The sequence below is a fragment of the Mustela erminea genome, chromosome 5, assembly GCF_009829155.1.
Source record: "Mustela erminea isolate mMusErm1 chromosome 5, mMusErm1.Pri, whole genome shotgun sequence".
NCBI lineage: Eukaryota > Metazoa > Chordata > Mammalia > Carnivora > Mustelidae > Mustela > Mustela erminea.
The window spans coordinates 15,965,541-15,989,980 of NC_045618.1; the positions used below are offsets into that span (position 1 = coordinate 15,965,541).

At 51.6% G+C, this 24,440-nt stretch overlaps 1 long non-coding RNA gene across 2 annotated transcripts; it reads left to right on the forward strand.

Moving 5' to 3' along the window:
• The first annotated feature begins 7,856 nt into the window (after nucleotides 1-7,856).
• LOC116590419 lies at nucleotides 7,857-16,233 on the forward strand. 2 transcript variants are annotated; one of them, XR_004285601.1, is made up of 4 exons: nucleotides 7,857-10,966; nucleotides 11,217-11,375; nucleotides 12,640-12,754; nucleotides 13,630-16,233. It is a non-coding gene; the product is annotated as an uncharacterized LOC116590419 (long non-coding RNA). The 2 variants fall into 2 exon arrangements; XR_004285600.1 differs by having other exon boundaries at nucleotides 12,640-16,233.
• The last annotated feature ends 8,207 nt before the right edge of the window (nucleotides 16,234-24,440 follow it).

Here is a 24,440-nt window from a genome sequence, read left to right on the forward strand (position 1 = left end):
GTTCCTGGGCTATAAAGAAATACATTGTTAACAACAACAAAACAGACAATGCCCTGAGCTCTGCCTTGATTCAGAGCTGAGCTACTTTCAAGATTTTTTAGCAGCACTGTTCATTTTGATGGGGTTTCTGGGCCATTTGAAATTCAACCTTTAACCAGCCTGCTCATGGGGTATGGTTACTACCCTTATGATTTACTACCCCTCCTTCTATATTTTCTTTATTTCCTGATGGCCCCCCATGGGGCTAATCTTTTTTTCCCCTTTCTTTTATATTTCCCAGTTTTGTTCTCCCCACTAACGACTCAGTGTTTTTCCTGTTTCTACTGATCACTCATTTGCTTCCTTTCTCTCTTTCCTTCCTTAAAAGACAAGGAAAATAAAAAGGATGGGAGGGGAATTTCCAAATGGTTCCTCTCTAAGTGTTATTAATTACTGCTACAAGGCAGGCAATTCTTAACTAATAACAAAGTTGTAAATTACCACTGACTTTCAAATATTTCTCATTTGTCAGCTCTGATTGATTCGATTAATATTCCGCTCTTTGAAATAATTTTAGCCACACTTGCAATCAGCTTTATCCATGAAGCAAAGAGCAGATCGTCACCCCTGCGCGGGACGCTGCCCCTCTGGTTTTACTCTTCACGTGAAGTTTTCATTTCCATCCTGAGGCCTGATTTGGACTGGAAAGCAGTGCTGTAAAGGTTCACAGGCAGTTAAAACTGCAGAATGGAGGGGACTGGCATATACCTGCAGATGTTCAGTGATTTATACGTAATTTCAGAAACACTATCCAGGAAATTAATCCTATTGAAAAAAAAAATATCATTTCCTAGGTCTCCTGAACATTTTTTTTTTCCGCCCTCCAGATTCAAGGCTGAAGGAATGGACTTTTAAAGGATTCCTAAATTCAGGAAACCCACCCAAGCCAAGTCCCATCTCTCTTTATCGTACTCCTTAACATTTCTAAGAAATGTTCTCAGCTCCCCTTCAAAATTGGGGATTACTGGTGTGTGTGGGGGGAGGTGTATATGTGGGGGGGGGGCAGGGCCAAAGGGCTCCCAGGACAGGAGCAAAGGGAAGACCTCACATTTTGGGAAGGGGTTATATTTCCCAAAGGTCCCTTTCCCTTCTACCGTCATATCCAGAATGGGATGTTTGAAGCTATCAATACACGCTGCCTACAATACCTCTGGAGTTTTAATCTTAATTATATTATTAAGTGAAGTACTGTGCTGTCAGGGAATTGAACATGATTTATGACGTCTGCCTATTAAAGGATCGATTGTGAATATCGCTACTATCATCTATCAATATTCTTAGGCCGGGGGTATTTCTCGCTCCACGGTTGTTATTTGTAATACCGAAATGATAGACTGTAAGAAAAGACTATTTCTTCTTCGCAGGACTAGCTCTCCGGGGGCAGCAGGGAGTCCGTGTGGGAAGCATGTTTCAACCACATCTCACACCCAGAGAGATTCTAAATTTTTTTTTTTTTTTTTAAATCTTAAAGCCAGTGAAGTTTCCCTTAGGTCTCCTAGAAGAAGGAAAGCCAGAGTCGTTTTTAGGGAAAGAAGTAGCCTCCCTAGGTCGATATTAGGGGCGAGCGTTTTCTAGCTGCCAGGTGATTTGCAAGGAGACTAGACAGAAAACACACACACACACACACACACACACACACAAAAACAAAAACAAAAAAACAAAAACAAAAACAAAAAACCCAGCAACGAGAGGGCCCCTTTATACAAGGATATCTGGATGAGGGGTGGCAGGGGGTGCAGGGGCAGACTATATTTTTGGAGCAGATGCCGAGGCCCTGTTTCTGCCCTTGGACTTGGAGATGTCCAATTTCTGGGATCAATCAAGGCTCTCTACTCCAAGCCACCCCTGCCACGAGACTTCCACCTGCTCCCGCCTCCTCTGCTTAGGTGGAGGCGGATGCGAAACGCGCCGCGGCTAAGCCTAGAGGAGCCTGAGCGCGGAGGCCTTTTGTCTCCAGACAGAGAGCAGAGCCTGCTTTCTTCCACCCTCTCCGGGCACAGCACGGGGTCACCGGCGAGTCTCAACCCCTGCTTTAGGGGGGATGGGAGGAAGAGGCAGTAAATGCAGCAGAACTCCCGCTCTCGGGCGCGGCCTCGGACGGCGAGCTGGAGAAACCCTTCGGGGTGCGGCGGGGCCGGGAGCGGCCAGAGTGCTCCCAGGGCCGCCAGGCTCGCGCCCTGCTGCTTGCCCAGGGCGCGCACCAGGCCTCGGAGGCCGGAGACGCCCCTCCTCGGCTACCGGCTGCCGAGGTCTCGGAGTCGGTCAAGCGCCCCCTGGCACCGCGAGAGAGGCGCACCTCGCCTGGAGCAGTGCGTCCGCGACCTGGGCGGGAGGAGGCACAGGACGCGGGGCCCCCGGGACTGGCCGTGAGCCTGGCCTTGGCGCGCCGAGCGTTCACCATCCGCCCGGGCCTGGGCTTCGCGGCCCACACTGCCCAGTCTACTTTCTTCCGGGGTTCCAGTGAGAAGTGGGAATGTCACTGGAACCTGGTTGGCCTTGCCTCTGGCTGGAGAGAGACGGCCGCAGGCCGAGAGGGAAGACGCCCTGACGGCCGGTAAAGGCCCGCCTCTCCTGGCCGGGAGAATATATTTCGGGGTAGAAACCTCTATCCCAGCCACCTAATCGCACCTACCTAGCTACCTGCCTGCCCCCCGTCTCCCATCCCTTGCTCCCTGCTCCGAGGCCTACCCTTGGCCACCAGGGTTTGCCTTCAGATTTGGAGGCCCCCAGGGGTATGGGCACAATAACTGGTACATAGTAAGCACTAAATTAATGTTAGCTGTTGCAATCACGAGGCTCATCAGGTCTCCTCCGCGGGCATCTCTGTCTCTCACAGACCAATCACTGCCTAGCTGGGGTCCCCAAGACCCCTACTCATGCCCAGGGATTGGCCAGCTACCCTGGCCCCCTATGAGCCCTAGAGCCACCGCCTTCCACCCTAAAATGCCCGTAAAACACCGAGATCTCTGCGGTTCTTCCCGCAGGGTGTTTGTCCAGGCCTGGATCACCGGGAGCAGAAGAGACCGAAGCCAGAAGCAAATGTTAGCAGGTCCCTATTGCACTCTGTCTCGGTCATCGCAGGGCGGGGGAATTTCGGTTAAATAAGAACATCCTGGGACAGGGGATGGTGGTTCGTCATTTAAAAACAAACTGTAAAAAAGGTACCCTTTGGTGAGGGACACAGACTGTGTGTGTGTGTGCGTGTGTGTGTGTGTGTGTAAGGAGGGGTGGGATCAGGGGCAGGCTGAGGCAGGAGGAGCAACAGTAGATGAATCAGAAGCAGCGGAATGACACATTTTTCTTCCAGAAACAATTCTTTGGGTGAGCTTTTAATCGCCAGGCCAAAAGGAATGAGTTGTCGGAGACAGCGCCCCTCAATAAATGTACAACGAACTACGTGTAGCCGGGTTTTGTTTTAAGACCTTTAATAAATACAATTCCGTCTTCCTGATGCTTCGTATCTTCAGTCATACTGAAAGTATTGTTGTCGTTATTTTGCAAACATTTCAGTTCTAGAGGGTCCTTGGAGCAGGGCCGGAGCCACGCCCAGGACCGCGATCACCTGCTGCGCGTCGGCGGGGACTCGGTCCCCTCATCTCCGCTTCCCTCCCCCACCCCCAGGCTGATGGATATTCTTGGATGTGGACCCCTTTAAAAATGACAAATGTCTTGTCAATACAGACTATCCATCCTCTCTTGCTTTCTCATCATTTTTCGGCGCCGAGAAGGGACCCAGGCGCAGGCCCAGCGGCGCGTGTCACGCGGCCTGCATTGTAACGTAATCGCCAAAACCTTGGCCTAATTTGCAACTAATGTATCTCGAGTGAAGGAGTCGGCGAGAAATCAGTGGCCCAAGGAGCTAGATTTAAGTTGTGGAGGGATCGGAAATTAAGGAACTGTAAGGAGGATTATCATTCTCCCGTCTCCCCTCCCACACACGACCGTAAGTCTCCCCGCTCGGCCTTCGGGGACGCGGCCCTTATCTCTCCGCGGCCTGCGTCCCTGTGGCTTGCTTCTGTCGCTCCCGACCACTGTGTCTGGGGCGTACTCCGCCTGGCTTCTCCTAGCCCCCGGGAGGAGGCGCTGGTGCCCGGGTCGGCCTCTGGTCCCTCCCAGCCGGCGTCCTGGAGCCCCCATTCACCAAGCCCGGCTTGGAGAAGGCGACACGCACACACACACACACACACACACACACACACACACACACAGCGAAGAGGGGAGTTTGATCTTGTCTCATTGGCGTCTCGGGTCTGAAAGGAAAATCGTTTGGGTAAACAGCCAAGCTTCCAGGCTTAACGCCGGGCTCCCGCCTCCGCCCCTCCGCCCCCTCCCGCCTCCCCCACTCCCCTTCAACCCCACCCGCCACCCACACTCCGCTCCGCAGCCGGGCCCCGAGCGAGCTCCGCGCGCCCGGGCGGGAGCCGAGGGCTCCCCGGGTTCAAAGGGCCGCAGCCCCGAGGGAATGCCCTCCTTGCTGTGCCCCGGGGGACAGAAGCGGACTGCAGGGCGGTGGGACCGGCCTGGGCAACGGTAGGAACCGCGAAACCTCCCGCTTCCCTAAGTAGAGCTCGTCCCGGGGGAGGGCGCCGGGGTGTTCGGAGCCCGGAGGGACCTTTCCGCCAAGACCAAGTAGAGGCCGAGTCCGGGCCGCAGGCTGCGCCTCGGCGCTCCCCCACGGCCCCGGCGGGACATCCCCGGCGCACCAGGCTGTCACAGGCGTGTGTACGTGTGTGGCACCACCACCGGCGGGGTCCGTGAGCCTCTGCAGGCCTCGCTGCGCTCCGCACCCCCTTTGGGTGATACCAGGTGCCCACCTCCTTCCGAGCGGCCTCGGTTCCAGGAAAAACCTTTAATCAGATATTAAGCTTTTTTCCCGAAGTTTGATTCTTTCCAAAAGGACAGTTCTTCAGCTAACTGGCTGTAAACATAATTAGTAGTTATTAACATGAAAAAAACAAAAAACAAAAAACCTCCGTGGTGCTTAGAAGGATATTGGTCTCTCTCTAGTTCATTCTCAAGCTTGGGGAGAACGCTGAAATCTGAAAATATCCTGGTCAGATTATTAGACCCGATTCTATGGTGTTTCCCCTCCCCCCTTTCTCTAATGAAATTCCTCTCTCTTCTCCCTTCCTCCGTCTCTCTTGTTCTCACTCTCTTTTTCCTTCTCCCAGTCTCAATCTCACTCTAATCCAGGAGTCATTAGTAACACCCTCTGGCTACATGTTTTGCATCAGTGAAACACTGCGACATAGTTGTAAGACAAACTCTGCCGCCTTGCACTGCATCTTGCGGTAGGAAGTGTAATAGCAATAAAAATCATTTTTCATCTCCGGGCATTATTCTGTGGGAAAAAAAAAAAAAACACAGAAAATCTGAATGTGAGAAGAGGAGGCGGTGGGAGAGAGAGAAATGAAAGGATGTAAAAAAAAAAAGGGGGGGAGGGGAGAAGAAGAGGGAGAGAGGCAAACCTTTCTAATACAGATTCCCCTTCTCAAAACTGGAGGCAGGTAGATTCAAGCATTTCATTTTCTAATGTTCTACTCTCTTCTCTTTTGGTCCCTGTTCCTCACTGTTGTCCCTCTGTGGTCCCAGGACCCTCTCAGCAGTTGCCTCTGAGCTCCCCAGAACTCTCAACAGTGTCCTTCTCCCCAAGGTAGCATCCCTCCAGGCAAGAAAACCCCAAGACTCCCAGGGTCCAGGCCACCCCTCCTCAACTGGCCAGGTGAGGGATCCTCATTCAAGTCCTGCTAAGAAATTGGGGCCTCTTTCCTGTATGGTCTGTCAAGAATCTCTCCTAGCCTGATGGAGAAGGGACAAACCATCAGAAAACCAACTTGTGGTTTGTGTGTGTGTGTGTGTGTGTGTGTGTGTGTGTGTGTGTTTCCTGGCTCAGCCCTGTAGTTTTTGAGCAAGGGTGGGGGGCTTTTTGAGAGTCTGCAAATCTGAAACGGGGAGTGTTAGTTACAGGGCAAAGGAGCACTCCCCCCATGGCCACTCTGTGAACTTAGGGAGGGCAAAGATTCAAGGAACGATCTATATATTGGGTTTGCTCAGGCAGGAAAATGCCCACACTTATACATTACCATGTATACACTGTCCCCCACCCCCACGGTACCCAGTTCAGGCATCATTCCTTGTGGGATCCCCTGAGCTCCTTAAAACCAAAAACAAACTTGTAGTTAAAAGTACATTAGAAAAAGGGCTGTGCCCCCCGCCCCCCAACAAAGAAACCACACAAATCCTTTCAGGACCACAAGATAGACTCCTTGTTTTTAATATCATGTTTGGAATCACCACAGAAAAAAATTCTTGTTCCGTGAAATTTGTTTTTACCTGTAACACTTATCTCTGGAAGGATGCGCTCTGAAAACAAATTGAAACAAAGACTCACCATAAAAGTGAATTAATTGTCATATATATATATATATACATATATGTGTGTGTGTATATATATATATGTGTGTGTGTGTATATATATATATGTGTGTGTGTATATATATATGTGTGTGTGTGTGTATATATATATATATATATATATATATATATATGTATGTATATATATCCTGAGGACTTAAGAGTGGGGCAAACCTCTTAAGTTGCCAGCTGGGTGCGATAGGGTCAAAAGTAGTGCAATTTGTACCTCTCACCGTTGCTCTTTTACCTGCCGACAGGTGTATATGATTAGGGGTCTGCATTTTGTGGTGATTCTGTCAGCAGAGCCCAAGGCTGTGGGGGTCCGAGGTTTGGTGGGCTGGCCACTGGAATGGCCTGGCAGAGCCCCTCTAATGTCCCACCCATAGGAATGAATGAATTTGGGTGCACATGTAATTGGGAAGGGATGACTTCTTAGGTCTCCTTCGAAATATTTGCGTGGCCCCGGCCCGAGTGGCCTGCACTCAATGGCCCGAACCCATGGCCTCCAAGAAGACATGTCTCATTTATTTGATCTTTCCTATCAAAGTAGCTTCACCGCTTAGACTTGCTGAAATTGTACCTACATATTTTTCTCTTTCTCCTATTATTTCCCCTTCATCCCGGTGCCGACATTGTGCAATATGTCGATCACAAATAATGGCTTTTAACCGACTGGGAGAAGGCCTTTGCGTTTCGGCTTCTCGTGAGGTTTTGATGAAGGGGAAAGTCCGGCGATGGTCAAGTTAGGCTGCAAAAGGCTGGGAGTGTGGCCATGCAATTTCAGTTTCCGCAGCGAGGTGGCGCTCCAGGGCACCACAGCGCACACAGCAGCGGGCCGCCGAGCGCTCCGACCGCGTTCCCGCAGCGAGGCAGTGGCCGCCGAGCCAGGTTCCCGTCGGCTTCCTCTCGCTTCGGCACCAAAAGTCGGAGAGCTCTCAGGCCCTCTGGGCCAAGCGGCCCGCAGGGTGGGCGAAGGGCTGAGGCCGCGACCGGGGGAGTCTGGCGGCGACAGGGAGCCTAGACCCGGCTGAAGCCGGTGCACACTCCCAGCGCTCTTGCTCCCGGGAATCTGCGAAGTTCTTGGACCCTGGCGGGGCCGAGGCGAGCGTGCGGGGACCTCAGAGCCTCCGGGAACGGCGCGCGGGGCTTCGGCCTCTGCCCAGTTGCGGGGAGGACAGACCCTAACACGCTAGGGAGTCGCCCAACTCCTTCACCCGAGGGTCGGGAGACTTTTCTTCTTTCTTTTTTCTTGTTTTAAGGAAAAATAAAGGAAAGAAAAACCTTACGCACTCGATATTGCTTTGTCCTCCAAATTAGGCCGTTTTCCTGTTTACTAGGTTTTCCTTTTCTTTCCTGTAATTTTCCTCTCCTTACCGTTTCGTTCTTTACTGTTTCCCCTTCCTTTCTTTTCTAGTCTTTCTTATCTTCTGTCTCTCCATTTCTAAGAGATGGTTCTGTGTGAGTGGGTGGGAAAAAGAAAGAGAAGGGGGGTGGCACCAGCCTTAGAGGACCCAGCATTGATAAATGGCAGCAAAATTGAAGAAGAAACTATTTCGATTTATTGAACGCACTTCCGTCCTAGCGATTTCGTTTCCACACTTCTGCCTTCCCCCGGTATCCAACAAGCTCTAGGTCAACGGTGACCGGCAGGTAGTCCCTGTCACCAGGCCATACCCAACCTGTGGTCGTGGGGGCCCTTTAAAACAGTTTTTGAAGCACAGAAATAATAATAGTAATAGTCAAAACGAGCAGCATTTCCATTCCGCATCAATTTCCTCCTGAGTTTGCAGGCTGGCTCTGCGAAGCCAGAGCAACTCGAGCCGCGCGTCGGTTAGGCTGGGCCCTTTTTTCGTTGCACTGGAACGCCTTGACCCGGGAGCGGCCGCCCTCCCCAGTGGCCTCGGGCTGGGGCCTGGGCCGTGGCAGCTGCTGGGAAGCTTTGCTGAGCCGGCACCTACTATCTACTCCCTACCCAGCCGCAGTCCTTTTAGCCGGTCTTTCAGGCCACCTTACCTTCCTTGAAGTTTTCTAATGCAGGAATTTTCGGCCCAATTTAGAAGTCTACAGAAACTCAGAGGGTCAGGTCATTAGGAATGTTAACGTAGCAACCAAGAATTATAAACATGATCTAAAAGTCTCTTCCAATTCATTTCTTCAAGTATTTATTTGAGTTAAGTGATGAAAAGTGACAGTTGTGAAATAGACAGCTTTTAAAAGTAATGAAGTCAGATGAGGCTTTAACCTGTCGATTGCTATAAATCAACTTTGAAAAAGACGAATGAAGAATATTATTTAGGCGCCTAACAGCCAACATTTGCTGTGCGGGTGGCAGGTCCCAGAGTCGGCCTGTAGGAGCTGCAGGCTGGGGGTACACCCAGAGGTCCTGTGCCTCGAGTGTGGCCCTGGGGCGGTGGAGTCCCCTGAGACCCGGGGTCTGAAGTCACATTTTGTTGAGGGCGGGTCTCCATTTCCACCAAGACTTTGATCATGGATTTGGGCCACCCGAGTATGTCTGGGCAGGTAACCCAGCCTTTAGCACAGTTGGAAATTCAGGTACTCAATGCCACGATGTAGACTGGCATTCAGCCTGGATCCCCAGCTGGCTGAGGGTGTCCACGTCCTCCAGCCCAGCGGCTTGGAAGGGCCAGGGCCTGAATGACACCCTGATCTTATTAACTTTTGGGAAATGGTGGTGGCAGAGGTGGGGGAAGGGGAAGGGAGGAAGATGAGCAGGAAATCATATTTCCCTGAGGCTCTGGGGGTGGGGAGGAGGAGTGGGGGCTTTGGGTTATGGGAGGAAACTCCAGGAAGGAGGGGGACTGGGACAGGCATTTGGAGGTCTTCTGATGGGAGAAGGATCTCAATTCTGCACAGAGTCCAGACGTTTTCTGGAGGGTAAACTGGTGGGGTGTTTTAAAATAAATTTTACACACTTTCCTGTGGATCTCATTTCCCCTCAATTTCAATTTTCGTCATAGCAGGACTTGAGGCATGGCCCTCTTCCCAGTGACTTCAACCCCATGTCCCTATCCCATCCCAAGTCTGAACCGGAGAACATGCCCAGGGTATCTGGCCTTCTGGGTCGGCTACTTCTCTCTTTCCTCTAACGCTTCCAGAGGTGGGGAGGGTACAGACGATTCCCCTCTCCTTTGCCGCCTACCGTCGTTACTTCTTAAACAAGCTGGTCATCCAGTGTCCTCCCTAGACTCCTGGAGCACGAGCAACAGGTGCTGGTGCATTTCCTCCCTTGATTCTTCCACCCGTTTCTCTCTCCATCCTTCTGTCTGGGTCAGCTGGGAGGGCCGGGGGCACCCCTGGTGCTCCTCCCGTTTGAAGGCGGAGAGCAAGCCCGGGCGGGCGAGAAGGCGGTGCCCGCGTCTTTGGGCCAAGTGCCTGGCTGGCTGGCTCTAGGGACGGTCTGTGACCCCGCATTCGCCTGTCTCAAAATTCCCAGCTCTTGGCTGGAGGCTGCAACACCGAGGACCCTCTGAGGATGTGAGACCCAGAAGAAAGTGGAGGTGGGGGGAGGGAGAGTGAAGTGGACCACGCCCTCCCCTGGGACAGACCCTAGCTTCTGGGGGGCTAACTGGGCTGCTGGCTCCATTCGGCCCCATCCCGGCCTGCGACGCCTCCTCCCGGCCTGGGAGCTTGGTGCGGACCTCGGGCAACATCCCCGCCCCACTTCAGGTCCGATTTCCCTTTTTCTGGAGACCCGAACGCGGACTGGGAGGCTCTCGCCCTATCTGTGCCCAACTTGCCCTCCGGGTCAGCTGGGGCTGGAACCTGCGCGCCCGAGACTCCGCAGCGGGCTGCGCGGCCACCGCCCCCGCCCGCCCGGCTGGCGCCAAGGTGCCCGGTGTCCCAGGCTGGGGCGCCAAGGGCGCGGGGGCCTCCTGGACCCGCCTGGGTGGAAGGTGGGGAGGAGGGACTGCAACTTCCAGCTTCCGGCGGGGCGGGGGAAAACTCGGCGCGGGAGGCCGGTGGAAACTCCTCCTCCACTCCGCCCCGAGGCAGCCTGGACTCGGCTAGCAGCGCGTCTCCGCCCGCCCGAGCGTTTCCATAAATCAGGCCGCTGGCAGGCTGCTAATTAGCTCAGGCCGAAAAGAATAGGAAGAGGGAGAGTCCAGTAGTGCTCGGTGGGATGGGGGGTTGGGAGCGCAGTAGGTGGGAGATCAGAATTTCCCCAGGACCCGCGGGCGACTGCCTAGGGCACCTCAGCAGCCCCCCGCCGAGGCCACTGCAGATCGCTTTCCCCCAGCCGGGGCCTCCAGCCTGGGGCCTCCTGATCACACGCCTTCCGCACTGCGCGCACCCGGGTGTTGGACCCGGCCCGCCCACCCACGCCGAGGCCCCTTCTCGCACTTGCTGGCAAGCCCGGCGTTAATTAACTCTCCCCTCGCCCCCTGCAATATCGAAGACTTTCAAAACTCATTCCCAAATGTTTCCTTCTTAAGCCTGAAGCCTGCGTTTGGAACAACCGCCAGGAAAAGAGGGAGCTGGGTCTGGAAGGAGGGTCAGTCACCTCAGTGTTTTGGGGTATCAGCCACCTCCCCCCACCCCCCGATTGTGGGATGGGTTGTGGGATGGGTCGCTGTAACCCTACTCCACCTCCCCCAGTGAAAAGACAAGACGGGTCAATCAAGATCAGAAATAACACTAAAGTTGGATTTATTGATTTGCATGTAAATCCGGAGCGGAGGACGCCGCGAGTGAGAGTGATTTCTGTTTATTTTCTTTCGGTTCCTCCCCCACCCTTCTCCCAGCCCGCCGGGTTTCTGCGCCCCTCCCAGTCCTCTCCGCCCTCCGCCGGGAAGGGACTGTGCGATGACATCACCGCGGAGACCCGCGGCCTCCCCGCCCCCGGCCCCGGGACCCCGGAGCGGAGATTGACAGGTGTCGCTCGCAAGGACAATGCCTTCCAGGTGTCACCGTCACAGTCTCATCCCTCCTAACCCACCTTCTCTGCCCCCTTCCCTCCCAACGCTCCTATCCACCCCACTCCCCTCCTTTTCTCTTTGGAGGGAAGCGCTCTCCTCCTCCCCCAGCTCTGCTCATCTGGGCACCGGGTCCTGGATCCAGAGATGCGGGCCCGGAGAGGTCGGCACCGAAGGGCAGGGGTGGCGGAGATTCCGCCTGCTGTTTGCCTCAAGGCGGCTGGGAGATCCCAGAGCTCCGGGAAGGGTCCGAGCCCGACCGGGGGCAGAGAGGGAACGCGCGTGTATTTTAAAGGAACCTGCGCGGTCTCTGGACATCCTACCTTCGCTCTCCACCCGAACCCCCCACACACATAATATAACAGACGCTAAAATAATCCTGCCATCTGGCAAATCCCAAATTTGGCGACCTAGCTAGGAAAGCAACGGCGAGGTGTCATCTCGGGAGTTGGTGGCTGGTCCTGCCCAGCTCTTCCGAGCAGGGCCAAGGGCGCCGAGCTCTGCCTGCACCTGCCCCCAGCTCGGCCGGACCGTCCTCCACCCCCATCCTTGCCCTGCCCCTGCCGACTTTGTGGAGCTTTCCTCCCTCCGGGTCTGGGCATCGGCTCGGGGTGGGGCTGGGGAGGCGGGAAAGGACGTGCACGAGTTAGGGCTTCCGCTCTGGTTTCCACCAATACTGCTCAATGAGCTAAAACCCAAATTCGGCTTCATTATTTAACACCGAATGTAATTTATAGCCGGGCGGCCTGTCGGGGGCGATTTACATCATTTGGTGCTAAGGATCACACATATTAGATTTCTTCAAAACCGATGGGGGTTTTCTTTTACTTTCTTCCTTTTTTTTTTTTCCTTATTTCTTTCCTTCTCCTTTCTAATTTTTTTTTTTTTAAAGGAGGGCATTTGTACTAAATTGCCCAGTGCTGGTGTGATAACTGTCAAAAGTTTGACATCAAAGGAGCTAATATTATTCAGTTACCAGAGAAGCTGTCTGTCTAAATAAGAATATCTTAATTACTGCATCACAAAGGTAGGAAAGGGGTCGGATCTGAAAAGGGGAGAGGCATTCAGCCGCTGCTTTTGATGGGCTATCTGTATTAGACCGATGTGCCTCTCCTAATCAGGCCTAGTCCGATTTCCTTTCCTCTCCCCGTCGGTCCTCTGAACTTTATAACTATATGTAAACACGTTGTCAGTGGGGACCTAATCTTCTCGGGTTCTTATTAGAAGAAATTTCCATCCTCTCTCGTTCTAGATTAGGCGGTGGAGTCCTCTCCGTCAATGAAGGGACTAAGGTTTCGTGGACAATAATGTGGCAATTGTTGATGGTTTGTGACCCATAAAATGTGGAGGTGACTGTTCTGGCTTTGGTATGTAATTATGCAAAACACTTTCCATAAAGACTTGCCATTCGATCTAATGGCAGTCCCTGCGGTCTATTTCAAAAAGGGAGGGTCTATGTACAGAGAGAGAAAAGTAACATTTGTTTTAACACAGGTTTTATGGGGGGGATGGATGAATACAAACACATCGCAACACCGCCCAAAGTATTTTTTGGAGTCAAATTAAAATAATTACGAAGGGGTTTAATAAGTTAATCATAGCAACACGGCCCAGCCAAACACAGGGTGTGGGGGGGTTCGGGCTACAACCCACCACCTCCCGACCTGAATCTGTACTTGAGGGTGGCGGTTCACCTCCTGCTTGTGCAGGGGTGGCTGGCGACACTGTCTCAACTCAGTCCACCTGGGTGCCCAGCTGGGATCTGAAGCCCCAGTTGGGGGCTGAGATTGGGGGAGGGGTGGGCCCTGTCATCCACACCAAAATCTTGTCTGCGGAATTATTTGGCAGAGGGCGTGTTAACAAAGCAGTCCTCTCCCGAGAAGCTCCCCTCTTTCCCTGGAGTGTCCCCAGTGCCCCAGATTTAGGGATTTCCCCAGAAAGGCAGGTAGGAGGGAGTGCCTGGCTGATTTGGGTGAGAAGTCTAAATCCTGAGCTCAGGCTTAGAGACTTAAGGACTGGGGCCGAGTCCCAGCTGCTGAAGCACCTTTGGAAGGCACCTGAGGATTTGCTTTATGTGCTGGTTTAAAAAATAATAATGATGATGATGATGATGATGATGATGATGTTGTAGTAAAGAGTTTAAAAGGGCCTGAGGAGGAAAGGTGGAATAAGGGGGGTCATCACTGGTCCCGACCCAGCTCTGGCTGCTAGATAAAAGCAAGCCCTTCTCTGTCACCTCAAGGGCCCCCATCCCGCCTGGATCGGTGCCCCCCACACTCGGAACCACTCAGCATCCGGCTCTGCAGCCTCGCCGCCCGGCACACAGTGGCACTGCAGCGTGAGCCCCGCAGAAGCCGGCGAGAGGGGATTTTTCAAGGGGGAAAAATGATTAAAAGGGAGAATCATCTAAATATCAAAGTGACGCATGGGAGACCTGGAAAAAAATATTTAATCTAATGAAAAGCAAATAAAGAAGGAGGCACTTAGGCTGGGAAATTAAATATTATGTTTAAGATGGTGCTTTTGTGCGGGCTTGAAGATTTCCGATTCATGTACACATAATAAACACTCAGGTTTGTCATCTGGAGGTGCAAATCTGAAAGATATTCCAACAAATGAAGTGCTGGCAGAGAGAGGAATAAAGAGATCGGCGCCTGTCAGGGGTCAGGCAGCCTGAGATTGCTTCTAGAGATCTTTTGAAAATTTCACACGATTGAAGGCTTAGGGGCTTCACTGCGCTCGCATTTCAAACTCAGATCAGTGGGATCACAATCAAAAATAGAGGTCTGGAAAATTTTGATGCAAAGATGGCCACGGGCTGTAGGGTTTCTCTCACCAGCTCTCTCTCTCTCTCTCTCTTTTTCTTTCCAAGACAGATACTCCGACATGGTTGTGATCCTTTGGATGACAGAGTTGTCAGAAAAGAAAGAGAAAATTGCATCTTGTCTCATAACTTCCTTTTAGTCAAAAGGAATTTAGGGTCTTCTTTCCAATAAAATGGGGGGGGGGGTTAATGATTCTTTTCTGGCTAGTATAGGACCACAGCTCAAGAGTTCGGGATTTCACAATTAATGATTGACTCCTGGACATTTAGGTTTGGCTGTCCTCTTCATTTTTCTGGCTTATTAAGAGGATTTCCCATTTAGTGTGTGTCCCAGCATTACACTGAAATTTCTTAACCACTGTCCATTGTAGGCAAGATCAGGTGTATAGATCTGAGCATATACTTACATATCTGTACGCACACACAACGCTAATCTCTAAACCTGGAGACAGGCCTGGCTGCCTTCTTATTTTGTGGGAGTTAATATTTTGCCCACCTCCCAAGATGTCAGCACTTTCTGGTTCAAACGGGACACAGAAAAATCAATTGTCCCTGTGATTGATCCACCAGGGGAAAGAAAATAAAAGGAACGGGGGTGGGGGGAGCTTCTATGAGAAAAGATCAAACTAAGGAACTCTGAAATGGGAGCAAGCTTAGTAGAGGCAAAAAACTGATTAGACCGCAAGAGCTGGAGACCACTTTCCCAACAACCAGAAGCAATAGGAATCACCTCAAATTAGTTTCTACTGGTTTAGCGAACTTTAGGAAGAGTAAAATGTGGACTAATTTATCATCGCTTTGCCAATTTTAATTTTTAGCTGGCCGTCTTAGACAAGCTAGAGGTATTCGGGGGCAATAATCTGAATCATAGTTGGGTTTCACTAACTCTGAGACAAAGATGAGCAAAAGTAGGATCTCAAGAACTTCCCTTAAGTGTATATTAGGAGATCTCTCCTGGGGAGTGACCCCACAGTGGAGAAGAAGCCAACAGAAAGAAGGTCTCCTGTTTCCTGGGTTATGGACTCAAACTGTTAATAACCTGGGTCCTTTAACAGGTGGGCAGGAACGGAAAAGTTTAAGAGTTGCACTGACTGGATTTACAAGTTCAAATCCTTGGCTCCTCCAGTGTTTGTCCTTTGGGCATGGGCTGCGAATGCCCCAGAATTGAGCGCCCCAGGTCGCTGGGCATTGGGACAGGCCCCAGCTGCTGCAACTCTGAAGGGAGAACTCGGCCATGGGTGCCCTGGGTTTGGTGCTCCTGGAAGGAAGGGGGAGCACAGTGGAGAATGTGTGCCTTTCAAGTCCCATATTTAGAGCTTTTGTAGATGCAAGTAGCCAATTCCAGCCGCAGAACTGCCCGCCCTGGGACTTTGGAAAGGGCGGCCCTCTGTGTGCAGGGCGGCCTCTGCCCTCAAAATATGCTTCCCTATCCCTCCTCCTTCCTCAGAACCACAGTACGGACATAGAGAGCAGGTTCCAAGTATAACTTTTAGAAACTCGAGCAGAGATGCAAACGAAGGGGAGCTTTCTCTTTACAGAAGGGCCGCCCACAGGGCCCTCGATCTCGCTCTTTCTCGGTTTCCCATCACGGACCAAGCCCCCCAGCTGGGCTTTAAAAAGCGAGGTTTTGTGCGGTGAATATTCTACCGGGGCCTTTCCTGGCACCCCGGGAAGCGCTTGGAGTGAAAAGGGGCCGGCGGGATAACCGAAGGAAGCGGGGGAGAGCCAGGAAGGGGTCCCACGCTGAAGTGGGGGGTGGTACCCTGCCTCCTCCCGGCAGGAGCCGCGCCCGGGCCCAGCGGGGAGGCGGCGTACGCCCGGCCAGGGTTCCGCTGACACCCACGCCCCCGCGGGCGTGCCGAGTGCCCGGGATTTCCTCTCAACCAGGCCGGAGAAGGATTCCAGGCTCCTCGGGTGGAATGCGGGAGGTCTTGTGTGTGTGTGGGGGTAATCCTCCCTGCAGAATGCAGAGCTGGCAGGAGCCTCGGTTAAAAAAAAAAGAAAAAGAAAGAAAGAAAGAAAGAAAGAAAGAAAAAGAGAAAAGAAAGAAAGAAGCAAAACAAAACAAAATAAAAAACAAAACCAACACCAATAAAGAAGCAGTCTTGAGCGCTGTCCGCTTTGCCCGCAATAGAGGGGTTTTCTCGGACCAAGAGGGGAGGTGAAACTTATGAAACTCACACCTCGGCAGGGACCCGCGCTGAATGTCCTTTCTGTAACCACTTGACTAGGAAATCCAGGGGCGGGGACAAGGGTTACAACTCCAAATCACAGGCTGCCGGTGACCTCTGGTCATATTGATGGGTCCTCCTTTCCTAGCATCGCCAGCCCGGGGAGTTGAGGACACGCGAGTAACCTTCCTGTCTCTGTCCCATTCTCGCCTCACATAAAAGGAAAAAAAAAAAAAAAGTCAGGGCCTAGCGGAGAATTGTAGAGTGCAGGTCAGAGGCTTCAGGGAACTGGAGAGGAACTCGAAAACGAAGCCGAAAACAACCCAAACGCCTCTGGCTGCCCGTGGGCCAGAGCTCAGTTCTTCTCGGGCAGTGCCGGCGCCGAGCCCTCTGCTCCAGGATCATCTCGGGCCAAACCTTGGGCTGGGCCCCGCGCGTCTCCGCATGGCTGGCCTTGCGTTAGGAGACCCTGCGTGCACCCGTCTTTGCAGCTGCTGAGCCTCTCCCGCCAGGCTGACTCTGGGGGCGCCGCCCAGGTCAGGGACGGTGCGGAGCTCAGGTAGAGAACTCAGGGCCACTGGCGGCTGGGCGGCCGCGGCCGAAACCCGTCCCAACGTCTATACCGCGCGCTCTGCCCTCTCCAGGAGTAAAACACTAAAACATCCCCGCGTCTAACGAGTACTGGATAGGGAGAAGCCGAGCCACCGGAGGCAACTTCCCGCTGCGTTACCACCAGCGCGGAAAACTGAGCATTTCCAGGGTTGGAAACCTCCCGCCGCTGCTGCGGGAGGTCCGCCCCGCAGGGTCGGCTAGAAAGTACTCGAATTCCTACGTTGCCACCTTGGCATGAAACTAAAAACACCAAGAGAGGCAACGCGTTTCTTTCCGTTTAATAGGACATAAATAAAATGCGCTTTTAAGCCATCTTACTTTCTAACTTCAAGGGAGCCAATGTTAATTTTACCTTTATTTAAATGACTGCCTAAGCTGACTCCTAAAGTGTTCCCCCGCCCTTCGTCCCGCCCTCCAGATTTTAACATATGGAGAATAGTAATGATTTACCACTAACCTGGGAAGCAAGCAGCCTTTCCCGCCTCGTGCCCACCCCACCCCCCAACACCTTGACTCACTTTTGTGGATATTGTTAATTTCATGGAACTCTATTTAAAGTTTAGCCTAAAATTCCCGTGCCATGGAATGGCCAGTGTGTCTGCAATGAACTCCAAGTGTGACTCCCTAGGATCAGACCCGACCTTTCCTTGGGTGCCTGCAGACGTCCAGGCTTCGTGGTTTAGTGGGCACCATCTCCTGGTAGGAGGCTCCCTGACCCAAGTCCAGCCATGTACCCATGCACGCCCAGGTGGCCGCATTCCCAGGCGGGCTTTGCACTGCGGACTAAAACTCTGTTCCTTGGAGGCAACAACTAGAGCGGTGGAAGGCAGATCGAGGAACTTCGGGCGATCTTTTTGACGCCGAGTCCAGTTTTTAGGATCTCGTGCCAATTTCTCAGTGTGTTTCTGTCCAGATAGACTAAGCTCTTTGGAGTTAATTAACCTGAGGTCCAGCTACAATTAATAGAGAGCGAAGAAAGGACGGAAAGAGGGGGACTTTGTAGGAGGAGCGGGGAATTAAAAAAAAAAAAAAGTAATGTGCGTTTAGCCGCATTCCTTTGCACCGGTCGGTCACAGTTAGTTACCGACTTTCCAGCTGCGAGGACGATGTGCGCCATTTACTGTAATTGAATTGCTGTTATAACACCTTTCAGGGGCACAGCAAAGCATTTCAAAAAAGTTGCGTGCTTGGTCTGCGACTGCCTGTCCTCTTCCAGCTGTTGCCAGCCCGCCAGGCACGCCGGGACTGGAAGGCATAGGGCTCCAGGCGCCCTGGGCAGAGCTGGAGGAACCTGGCCCTTGGCGAATCCATTCGGGGCAGCGGACGCCCCTAACCCAGCCAGGCAGCCCGAGGAGGCTGGAACTCGAAGCCGGGATAGAATGAGAGATGAGGTTAGGACCTGGAATTGCAGAAGCTGGGAAAGTCAATATGCGGTCGGGAGTGAACTCCAAGCTACGAAAGGCCTTTGCCCTCCCGGTTCCATTGGATGTGAATTCTCAGCGCTCCCTGCCGCAGCTCCAGGTGGTTTGGCAGTGCTGCCTCCCCTTCCCCCTTCCTCCCCCCAGCCTTGGCCTGGCCTCTCTGAGTACCAAATCACCCCGAGGAGGTAGGAAAGCTTCCTGCCCCCGGGCTAGGAGTTAAAGGTTGGGGCCTGATGCTGAAACTCTCCCTCGGTGCTCCCCGCCCCAACCCTCTCCGACTCTGATCAAGCTTCCCAGCCTCGGATTTCTGCCCTGTAGGTCGGGGCGGGACGTTGGAGCCCCAAGATTTCATCATCTCCGTCTCTCTGCAGCCTCTGACGTTTTTGGGGCCTGTGGGACCTTCCTTCATCCCTCTCACCCTTGGGCGCATCTCCCTTATCGCTCAGCAGTGTCCTCGCTGTGACCACAAGACCAGCCCTTTTCTCTGGAACTACTCACTCTACGCTGGCCCCTCTTGTGGGCTGCACACGGCTTTTTAGGCTCAAAGAGCAAAATTTAGAATCATACGACAACACCCCCCACACCGCCCCCCCAATTAGGATCTCCAGGCCTTCAGCGCACCCTATCTGCGCTCTCCAGATGGGCGGCAGGTTGAAAGAAGTGGGGCAGGTGGGGGCAGGGGAATCTCCCTATCCCAACGCTCCAGTAAGATCCCCGAGGCAGGTTTAAAGGCCAGGAAAAGGAAAAGGCAAGTATTGGAGGCTGGAGTGTGCCTCATGGGCCTAGGAGGTGACTAGAGTACCTCTGGGACCAGCGCACTGGGTGCCGATGGACCTGAGCATTCTCTGTCTTAGATGTGCAGGTCAGCCAGAGAAGGCTAAGACGTTCGCTATCATGCTGGGCTCCCCTGTCCCGTCCAGGGCGATGCGGGGCAGAAATGAGTCAGGCTCCAAAGAACTGTCCAGGGGAGGTTGAGGCTGAAACCAGAGGCAAAACAGGCAAGGAGGCAAAGCCTTCCTTGGAGGAGAAATCACCGTGGCTGTCGCTCTGCAGCCAGATGGGAAAGCCTTATGGCCTTTGTTCAGGACTCACCTAACCTATGTGTGTGTACGCGCACGCGTGCGTCTGGGGCCCGGGGAGGCAAGTTAGAGGACGTGGAGAGGGGGAGCTTGGCATCTACCACACTCATCACTGTGACTCAGATTGAACTTTTCTTTTTCTGAGAGATCTTCAGCCTTCTCCGGGGATTGCTAGACCTAACCTGTCTTCAGAACCAAAAAGTCTGTTGCTTTTGGAGACATCCAGCAAGGTGAATGAGCATGCGCTCTGTGGGCCTGAGAGCTGGTTGCGCATCCCCTCTCCTTCTCCCCAAAACGCCACAGCCTGCAAAACCAGGTTCTTTCCCTTTCCTGCGTGGTCAGATGAGGTGTACAGTATTCCCTGCCCCTGGTCCTGGTGGTCTTCTGCAGCAGCGAGCAGGTGGGGATGGCATTGGGGAGCTCGGTAATATGCAAAAATCGGGAAAGTGGCTTTGATGGGGAGACCTTGGTCCAAGCTGGGGGTAGATGACTTCAAGGCTTACCTGAGGACAGAAGAAAAGTAGGACCTGGTCCTCATTTGGACCCTGTTTTCTCTGCTTTGAACGGTGGGTTCTTGGCTTTGTGCCTCAGGGCTCCCCACACCAACAACACACCCCCCCCCCAACCCCACTCCCTTGTCTCGCTCTGCATCTGCATGGTCTTGAGCTTGAAGAGACACCCAAGGGAGGAACAGCTTCAGAGCACATTAAGAAGTCAAGGGCAAAACCTTGTTCTTCTCAGCATGGATCAATAGCAAGACCTAAGTGGGTCTCGTTGACAAAAGACCCTTCTCACCCAGGACTGCAGGCCAAGCTGGGCTTGTGATATGTGCCTCCACTCAGACCCACTGCTCAGCTCCATCTACACTCACTGCCCTTGTCCACTGCCCAGTCCTGATGAAATCTATATGCCGTTTTGACCCCTCCCCCATCTCTAAACTTTGCTCAGCAGTGATTTTCACCTGGCATTGACCTTTAGTGTTAACCAAAGTTGCTTGTCAACCACTAGAAAGATTCTTTCAGAAAAGGCATGGAGAAAAATAGACATAAAGGGACAGAAATGCATCACTGATCCCTGTACATGGCCAAGTTCCTTACCTGAGGTTATCTCTTTACATCCTCACACACACCAAGACACAGGTACTACTATTGTCTCCCCCCCCCCTTTTTTCCCCTTGCTGGGGAAACTGAGCTTCAGGGAAGTTGAGAGCCCTGACCAAGCTTAGCCAGCTAGCAATACGCAAAGCCTCGATGGAATCAAGCAGACCTTACTGGAAGCCTGCTTCTCTCCCAGCCTGGACTCAAGAGAGAAATCAGCTCACTTGGAGAGCGAAAACGGAACATCTCTCTGGGACAGAGCAGTACCCTTCCCTGAAATCTGCTCCAGCCTGCAGGGAGCCAGGGAGAGGATTCAGTGCCTAAACCCCTCAGCTGAGAGTAGTAAGCAGCCAGGTCCTTGAATCCCCTCCATGGCACAGCCTACTGCTTCTGGGGCAGAGAGTCTTGACCTGGCACTTTCTGTATTTCGGGGGATGAACCAGAGGGGCTTACAGTGTCTCGTGTCCCTGAAAACAAGGTAGGAGATAACGATTCCTTTTTGAGGTCCTATTAAAAGAGCACTTGCTTTTGTATGTGAAGCAGTGAGGGGAGGGTAGAAAGAGGGGAAAATAAAAGAAAGTACCTACAATACAATTGGGCGTATTTATTCTGTGAGATGGACACAGCTTAGTGCATGGCAAACAATGTAATTTGTGGCACCAAAAGAAGCAGTTACATTTCAATCACTCCAATATGCTCCCTCTTGTGATGGGGATCAGGGAGACACTGATGCAAATACAAGAACTTCCCCTTTACCCAAAAGTCCCGTTTCCTCTTGGAACCCCAGAGGAATGTTCTTAGAGTGGAACAGAGAGCGACATGTCCACTTATGTCCCCAGAAGGACCTGTCTGCAGGTGCTAGTGGAAGGACAGGTAGCAAGGAGGACATCTTCCCACTTTTTCTTTTAATCTACTTCACCGACTTATTTAATAGCAATGACAGAAAGTCATTAATGATCCTACCAAACTGGGGTGTTTTCTTAACTAAGCAAGTCCATGTTTAGTGAATTTAAGAAAATACTCTCCTTAGAACCTCCCCCCATTATTCTCTATAATGATCTATTTATAGTCTCTCTAAATAATATACAGTCTTTCTAAATATATATTTGACAGTCCCTGTCAAATAAATAAATAAATCTTTTTTTTTTAAGATTTTATTTATTTAACAGAGAGAGATCACAAGTAGGCAGAGAGGCAGGCAGAGAGAGAGGGGGAAGCAGGCTCCCCGCTGAGCAGAGAGCCCGACCAACACGGTGTGGGGGGAGGGGTGGCTCAATCCCAGGACCCTGGGATCATGACCTGAGCCGAAAGCAAAGGCTTAACCCACTGAGCCACCCAGGCACCCTTAAAATCTTTAAAAAATAAATAAATAAAATAAATATACTTAAAGATGTATTGCTTTAAATAAACACATAAATGTATATGTTATATATCATTAAGTAAATAATATATAATAAAAGCAAGCAAGCAAATCACAAATGAAACCTATGGTGGTTTTCCTGATGATAAGCACGTAGACCCATGCACAGCAAGTGGAAACCAGTAGGAGCTATGAGGGTAATTCCGTCTGTATCTTATAATTCTAATGCTAGATCTGTGGCATCAGTTTTTAACTTTTAGCTGAAGAACCCCTCAGCTGTGGGATCCAGGCATGCTCCCACTTCACTTATTTATGTCATTTATTTATTTATTTAGAGTGCAGGCAGTGGCGGAGGAGAAGAAGGAGAGGGAGAGGGAATCTTAAGTAGGTTCCATGTCCAGCATGGCTCTACCCTGAGATCATAACCTGAGCCCAAACCAAGACTTGGCCGTTCAACTGACTGCGCTACCCGAGGCATCCCTTTCTATGTCATTTAACTTGACTCTGGCAGCAAACATAGGACGCAATTAGTTATTTAATCCCCATATGATAGAAGTGGGCCCCAAGGCTCAGAGAGGTTATGTAATATGCTCAAGGTCATACACAGCTAGTCAGTGAGAGGCAAGGTTAGAACCAAGACTGTTGCACCATAGTTTCTGGTAATGAAATCAGTATCACAAAGCTGTCCATTTGGGCTATCTTCAGAAGCATGTCTGGACTTCAGGATCTCTTCTTTTGGGGGGATGGCTGGTTCGAAGAGTGGAAAGCGTGAAGATAACTATATTCCTCCTTCCCCCAGTTTCTCAATATTCCATTTCATGATTGTCTTCAAAATTATTACTTCCTTTGGAGAGCTGCATGTTTTTCCCTGTCTTCGGTGCAATGACCCATGTGTAGGTCTCTACAAACTCAGAAGGTTGGCTGAGCTTTTGGTTTTTGCTTTTGTTTTTGGGTTTTTGTTTTGTTTTGTTTTACTGACTGCTTGGGGTCATTTTCTCATCAGTGAGAGAAGTCTTTGCCTGTTTCTTACAGGTGGGTTGTGACTGTACATGCAACCCATGCTAGAAGACTGCCCTTGAGGGGCGGGACTTATTTGATGCTGAGATGCTAAGGAGTCAAAGCCTTGTCCCCTGGGGTAACTGGTGCAGGGGTCCTTCTACCAGAGCCCACTGACTCAAATTGACGTGCCCGCCTTGGTTCACAGAGGTAGGACAGCCCCAGCTCTTTCCCCGTATCCTCTTTGTCAGATCCATGGGGCAGTGGGAGCCCACTAACAGTACACATTTAGCCAAATGGAAGGGAGAGTCCAGAGCAAAACTACTTGGTGATTCGGATGGAAATTTAGCAACCTGGTGCAAGCTGTAAGTTACAGCTCTAGAAGGCTAAGACATCTCTAGAAGGCTAGGCATATTATTAATATTTGGGGGACCACTGTAGAATCAATGTACCTAGTTAGACATTATGATGGTTCAAAAGAGCAGGCTGACAGATAGTATTCAAATCTTGAATTTGCGGGAAAAAAAACATCTGAGTGGGTTCCTGGTCTGGAGGGAGGTTAGGTTAGCTTGGGTCAGCCAGTCCTTGGGGAAGGCTGAGAGGCAAGATAGGCTGGGCCTACCTGCTTATTCCCCATTTATACTGCATTTAGAGCTCTCTCTGGCTTGGCAAGTGGGTCCTGGGAGGAAGTAGAAGTGTGAGTGGGGCCATGGGTGTAACGTGGAGAATACAGAGCCTAGTAGAAAAGGGAGGAATGGTTATTTTTCTGCTCTTCTGGGACTCTTTCTCATATATATTTTTATTTAACACCCACCTACCACGTAGGTAAGATGTTCACAGCCTAGTGCAAGACACTCATAGACACAAAGGCTAGCAAGTCATGGGCCCTGGCCTCAAGGCGTTTTCAAGTTTGTGGGGGACAGGCAAGAAACTGTGACCTAATCCACAGACAACTTATACAAAGAGTTTTGGAAGCTTGAAAGAGAGCGTGGTCTCTCCAGCCACAGAAAATTGCTGGGAAAGACTTCATCATGGAGGTGACCTGACCTGAGACTCAGCAGATGGGGCAGGTGAGGCAGAGCTGGGGTGGGAACAAGAGAGAGAAATAGGAACACCATGGAAGGAAGCACAGGTTCTGTTTTCTCTGAGGTACAGTCAAGGTCATTGCTCTCTGGCTTCCTGGCGTTGGCGTGAAGAAGCTGTAGGTTTCTCACACAGTTAGTGTATCTTCTGCCTCCCTGTCTTGTTCATGGCAGGGAGGAGTGGATGAAATTGTTTCCCAGAGGATGGAGTTTCTTTTCAATCCAACCAATGAGCCACGTTGAGATCTCCTTCTAGAGTGAATAAACTCAGCCACTTGGGTCCTGAGAATTTTACTGAAGGTTTAAGACAGAGAGAAGGACCCATAAAAGTAGAAAATGTGGTGGAAATATCAAAGAAGATTAGAACACTAAGCATTGCAGAGGCCAAAAAATCCTGCCAGAATGTAATCC